Source organism: Hibiscus syriacus, unplaced genomic scaffold, assembly GCF_006381635.1.
Source record: "Hibiscus syriacus cultivar Baekdansim isolate YM2019G1 unplaced genomic scaffold, ASM638163v2 tig00110020_pilon, whole genome shotgun sequence".
NCBI classification, from domain to species: Eukaryota; Viridiplantae; Streptophyta; class Magnoliopsida; order Malvales; family Malvaceae; genus Hibiscus; species Hibiscus syriacus.
The window spans coordinates 1202039-1209161 of record NW_024062568.1 but is presented as its reverse complement, the minus strand read 5'-3'; the positions used below and the strand labels follow the sequence as shown (position 1 = coordinate 1209161).

Here is a 7123-nt window from a genome sequence, read left to right as displayed (position 1 = left end):
ATATAGTATCAATATTTTTGACAAATTTTAAATATAATCATAATCTTATTTTAGAGGGGAAGGGAAGTGAGACTATAGAAGAAGGAATGAGAATGTTCTTAGTGGATTTATAACCCATGATCTAATAAATAAGAGAAAACAAAGATAAACGCTTTAACTAACCGATCAAATGTGCTTACTCTTGTTTTCTAAATTAATCTTTATCTTCTATCAGAAGATAATTACATTAAAGGAGAAGATTTTTCTTTCTTTTTCAAACTATATATAAAAAATTTGGAATCTTATCTTCCTTCCTTTAGACATCTTCATAAATTACCAAAAATACACATGACTTGATGGATAAATACTCCTACTCTTGGCAAGCTTCATAATTGTCACACTTGCTTCAACCACTATTTAATATAAGGGTAAACTACACGCTTTGCATGTAAGCTATTAGTTCTATTCCATTTTGGTATCCAAACTTTTCTTTTTGAAATCATACATAACGTTTAGTTTAAGTTTCATGTTGATACCCGCCGTTAAAAACTTAACGGTGATGTTGACGTGTTACCATAAAATAATGTCATGCCATGATTGAAAAATAGAAAAAAAATATCACGTTAGTAGTTCTGTTAACTTATTAACGGTGGGACACAAAATTGAAACCTAAGTAAACGTTAGATATGATTTTGAAAAAAAATTTGGGTATCAAAATGGAACAATAGTAATAGTTTATGTACTAAATGTGTAGGTTACCCTTAAGTTTTAACTTTCAAGGTAAACTATCAAATGACCACCATACTATGTTATTGGTGTCAATAAGACCACCATACCTTCCATTTTTTCAATGTGGCCACATACCTATTTAGGTGGTTTCAAACCAGCCACCTGTTGTTAACATTAAACGGAAGTGTTAACGTGATAGTTAACAAAATTAATATAATTATATTTGATCCTCAATACTTATACGCTCAATCAATTTAGTCTTAATTTTAATTTAATTTAATAAATTAAACCTTCAATCAGGGCATGTGTCATATTGAAACCACTAAAATAGTTATGTGGTTACATTGACAAAATTGAAAGTATGGTGGTCATATCGACACCAACCCCATAGTATGGTGATCATTTTGAGTAGTTTACCCTAACTTTAATCATCTTATAAATTCCAACACCTTATTTATGGCACTCAAAAGACTAATTTTAATTGATTTAATTAATCTATATTAATTTCAACGAACTCCCTCTAAAATTAGTAATCTTTGATTAACATATGAAGATACAAATGAGTAACAAATGGAATCTAATCTTAAAAAGTAATTTTATGTATAAAATTAAATTTGAGCAAAATATCATGTCTAAAATGTGACTTACACGGATTAAACTTCTTTAATCAATAATTATTCAGTTTACGCACAAATCTATTAGGGAGATACACATAATTTTATATAGATATATGATTTTTAGAAAGTTATATTAGAATTTTAAATATAAATTAAAGTATTAATAAAAATATTAGAAAAATATCTAAATTATATGATAATTAAAAAATTAGAGGTGAAACTGCTATGATTCAACAGTCCATCCTAGGTCTACTGATGACTATGAATGAACATTCAATCGAGTCGAGTCAAAAAATTCGAGTTAGTTGAGTTCCTATTTTATAACTCATGGTTAACATATAATTTATTTTATAGGTATCGTTTGTATCCATTTTATTCGATTGATTTTTGCTTGAGCCAGATGATGAAAAATTATCATGGACGGTTCCTTCAAGGGATGGATTTAACTTTATTTGAAATTTTTTGAGTCGAGTCGAGTTGTTTGAGTTTCTGTTTAAATTTAATTATATTTATAATATTATGGTATTAATTTATTCTAATTTGAATGGCTTTTTATAATCTTGTATATATACACACACACATATATATGTATATTTCTTCGTATACTTTCATAAGCGATATACATATATCATACAGAATTGAGAGACTTAACTCGAGCTTTAAAAATTATTCATTAACTAAAATAATATTCAACACTTATTTTATAACAAATTATATTTTTTTTTTCTGAATCGAATCGATTCACTATACTGATGACAAAGTGGGAGGTAGTATAGCATATTTTGAAAAAGTTTAGATTCAATAGATTGGCATAAAAAGCTGAAACAAAGTTTTACACAAATGCCCAAAGCCTATAATTCTTCCCTTATATAAATTGAATGAATCGTCGTCCTCAACATCCCACCATTTTCACAGACCGAAATTTCTTCTACTCCAACTGATTCTCAATGGATAGTTCAGTTGCTCCAGTTACCATCGACAATGGCCATAAAAATCCCAGCAAGCTCTCTTCTCAAAAACACCCTTCCAAAGGAGGTTGGAACGCCGCCGTTTTCGTCATCTGTAAGCAAATCGTTTCGCCCCTTTTCATTTGTTTTCCCTTTTTGTTCGATGAAATTGTCGTCATCGTTGATTCATGCAGTTGTCGAGATGGCCGAGCGATTTGCTTTCTACGGTTTGGCCGGAAACCTGATCACATACCTCACGAGCAATCTCGGGGAACCGGTAGCCACCGCCGCCAAGAACGTCAATACGTGGGTCGGGGTCTCCTCCGTCTTCCCTTTGCTCGGAGCGTTTATTGCCGATCGTACCTCGGCCGATTCAAGACCATCCTAGCGTCCTCTTGATCTACTTCTTGGTAACTTCATCTCTTTCCGGTTGCGTTCATCGCCGATATGTTTTGTTGTTCAACAACTTTTTGGTATACAGGGGATGGTGTTATTGAGCTTATCCGTGTCGGTAATCCCCATGCATTGCCGGAGGCTGGTTCTTCACTGCGCTTTACGTGTTAGCTGTAGGCGAAGGAGGCCATAAGCCATGCGTTCAGACCTCGCAGCTGATCAATTCGATGAGAACAAGCCACAAGAAAAAGCTTCCAAAAGCTCATTTTTCAACTGGTGGTACCTTGGGATCGTTACCGGAGCCTCGGTCGCCATTGTTGTTGTCATTTATCTCCAGGTGAATTCAGTTAATTCATATCATTCTCCTCAAAGGTCAAAATCAGATTCTAGTACCTCTATCATGCTCAAAATTAAGATTCAGTCCCTACTTTTATAATACAATTAGTTATTAAATATTTAAAATAATAAACTCATTAAACGATTTTATAGTAAAAGAGAGTGTTGTTCTTTTTAAGGTTATGGGTTCTAGCATCTGCGTATTTACTAGTAAAAGAGAGTGTTGTTCTTTTTAAGGTTATGGGTTCTAGCATCTGCGTCTGTGGAGTGTGTGTGTCCATGTCAATTTGCTAATAAAATTCTAACGGATTTTACTTTTAATCACACTAGACTGATCAAAAAAATATTTAAAGGCAAAAAGGATTGTACTCCCTGGAGGACTCAGATTCAAGTAGTAGTGTTCGCATAGTTTGTGAGTGTTGCCAATAGGCTAAGAAAATTTTAAACATATAATACCTTCTAATTACCTCATACTATTGGGAAAAAAATCATATAAATAGAGGATCGGATTATGCATAATTAAAGTGTAAGAGCTAAATATCTGATTTAAACTTAATAAAGGGACCAGAAGCATAGTTTTACCTTTCCCTTAATTACGGCATTCTAAAGCTAATAAAATTCTAAACGGATTTTACTTTTTAATCACACTAGACTGATCAAAAAAATATTTAAAGGCAAAAAGGATGTTGTACTCCCTGGAGGACTCAGATTCAAGTAGTAGTGTTCGCATAGTTTGTGAGTGTTGCCAATAGGCTAAGAAAATTTTAAACATATAATACCTTCTAATTACCTCATACTATTGGGAAAAAAAATCATATAAAATAGAGGATCGGATTATGCATAATTAAAGTGTAAGAGCTAAATATCTGATTTAAACTTAATAAAGGGACCAGAAGCATAGTTTTACCTTTCCCTTAAATTACGGCATTCTAAACCCTTTTATTAACCGCTACTCGTGTTTACATGATCATGATGATTTTAACGTGAAAGTGATATCATCGTCAGTTTCGTTTACATTTTTCATATAATTAATTTGAATTTACTTCAATTGAATTATGATGACATATTTTTACGTGTAGGACAATGTTAGTTGGGCAGCAGGATTTGGGGTGTTAGCAGGGTCACTGGCGGTAGCATTGGCGTTTTTGATCGGAATCAAGAGGTACCGAAAGCAGCGGCCGACGGGAAGCCCTTCACCGATCGCTCAGGTCTTCGTCGCCGCTGCAAAGAAGTGGCGCGTGAGTGAGGCCCACGGTGGCAGGGGAATTTGTTACGAGGATGATAGAATGAGTGGGAGTCACGTCGATGGACAAACCAGGAGCCACAATTTGGCCCGTACCAAACAGTTCAGGTAAATGTTTTAAAATATCTTAAATCCAATTACAAAAAAATAAAAATATACAAATACATAATTATTATATTTTAAGAACTATTTTAATCTCTTATAAAAAAACATAATAAATTAATTGGAACAATAAATTGGGTAGTGCTGAATTTCGAAGGAATAAAGTATCAAATTCAAGTAAGTTTTTTTCTCCTTGAAGTTTGTTTAAAAGTAGTAAATTTATCACTGAGCTTTTTGGATTTATTAGTATTAAACAATTATTCTACAAAGGGATTTATTTAAAGGTGTGGATTTTAGACACATTGAGAATGAAATTATTTGGTAAGTTTTTTAAATAATTTATTCAACTAAAATAGAAACGAAATTAAAATTAAATATTGAGAGAAATAAAAATGTATTCAGTGTTTAGATTTAAAAATCTATATAGATAAAGACTTATTTGAATATTTAAAAACCCTTAAAATGTTATTCTATTAAAAAAGTTTGGAAGCTACAGCCCATTTCATTAACAAATAACTTTGTCCTAACTCACTGAGGGGTATCGATGGTTAAAAAGTGTTCTTCTCTCTTGAGGTACTAAGTTCAAATAACGTATGTAAAGTGTGTATATGTTGTTAATAATTAAGAAATATGAACAATATTGTACCTTATAATCACTACTTACTATAAAAAACAAAAAACAAATGAATGGTATTGGTGCAACTTGCACATCAGCATAATGGTGATGAACAAACAAAGGTTGAAAATTCTAGTTTTATTTATTATGTCAGCCTTGTCAAGTAAGCCTGCTAGCATAATATTTATAGGAAAATAAGATAGGAATTAAATAAGTAGGAGTCTGGTTAAGATTTTTAATTTTAACTATTAATATAAAGGCAGAGGAATCCATGTATAATAAGAATAATCTGTGGGATAAAATCTCCACTTTCATTTAAATAATAAGAAATAGAATGCTTTATGTTACTTTTTATTTTTATATTGTTTTGTTTAATCATGTTTAGACAGGTTAGTCCATCTCTTGATTGATGTTCACACAAATAAATTGGATCCTATTCTCTTGTAAAATTTACTCTCATCTGATTACAGCTGTGCTTATACTAAATTATTTGCCTTGATTCCCAATTATAATCTCCAATTCTCCATTATTATTGTTTTTTGCTTGAATTTTTAATCAAATTCATCTCTTTTTCACGTTTCTTATTCAATATGGGTTTAAAAATATCACTTTTATTTTAAAATTTTCATGAAGTGATTGGTTATATTCATTTTAGATTTGGTTAATTTAGGTAAATTAATCCTTGATTTAAATTTTTCAAACTCTTTTCGTGTTTTGATCATTGTGATTTCAGATTGTTTTAATCGGTTATTTTAAGTTCAAGTCATTTTAGCTTGTTAGTCAAGTTATTTTGAGTTAAGGTAATCTCAAGTTCAAATCATTTGGGTTACTTATTTAGGTCACTCTGAGTTCAACTCGTTTCAATTTGATAATTTTTTAATTCATATCATTTAAATTTGAGTGGTTAGTTTTTTATTATTTAAATTAAAATTAATTTAAATTATTAATATATTATTTATTCAATCTCGATTTATTAACTATATTTCTTGAAAATGCAGATTTTTGGATAAGGCAATGATCATTGACAACAAGGATTGCTTGAGCAAAACCAAGGATCCATGGCGGCTATGTTCATTGAACCAAGTTGAAGAAGTAAAGCTTGTACTTCGCCTCATCCCCATATGGCTTGCTTGCTTAATGTTCAGTGCCGTGATAAACCCAATTACACACATTTTCACCAAGCAAGGCAGCACAATGTTGAGATCAATAGGTTCCGATTTCCAAGTCCCCCCTGCAGCACTCCAAACCCTCGTCGGCCTCACAATCCTTATCGTTGTCCCGGTTTACGATAGGGTTTTCGTCCCCATCGCTCAAAAATAACCAGACATGCCCGCGGAATCACAATTCTTCAAAGAATCGGCACCGGTCTATTCGTTTCCATATTGACCATGGTTGTTGCAGGCCTAGTAGAGACAGCTAGGGTAAAACACCGCGAGCAAGCACGGCTTACTCGACACCCCGAAAGCCATAGTCCCTATGAGCATATGGGTGGTTAGTTCCACAATACATACTCACCGGATTGGAGACGTCTTCACGGTCGTCGGACTACAAGAACTATTCTACGACCAAATGCCGGAAGAAATGAGAAGCATCGGAGCAGCTGCATATATAAGTGTAGTGGGAGTTGGGAGCTTTGTAAACACAGCTATAATCTCAGGGTTCAAGCCATTACTTCAAGGTGCGGGAATGAATGGCTGGGAGATAATATGAACCGGGCAAATCTTAATTACTTTTATGGGTATTGGCCGGGATGAGTGGGGTCAATTTGTGTTTTATATGTGGATTACTAAGGGTTTTATTTATAAAAAAGTTGAAAATAATGAAGCAATTAGTAATGAGGGGAAAGAGCTGGAAATAGGAGGCTATTTGGAGGCAAAAGTATGAAATTTGGGGCCATTTGTATGTAATATTTCTTAGGAAGTATAATCTTATAAAGTTTTTTTTAATATGTTGTACGTAGTATTTGTTCAAAGAACACTTTTAACTATTTGATAATGAACGCTTACACCCTTGATGGTACTTGAACTCATGACCTTAAGGAATAACAACAATTCATTTATTATTGAAGTCGCTTGATTTGTACTAATCTTATATTATACTAAAATCAAATAATTAACAATAATATTATATTCACATTGGAGCATGTTGATTGAATAAAAAA

General features: G+C 32.4%; 1 pseudogene; it reads left to right on the top strand.

Annotated features, from left to right (window-relative positions):
• The first annotated feature begins 2197 nt into the window (after positions 1-2197).
• LOC120213151 lies at positions 2198-6910 on the top strand (annotated as a pseudogene).
• Positions 6911-7123: the final 213 nt, after the last annotated feature.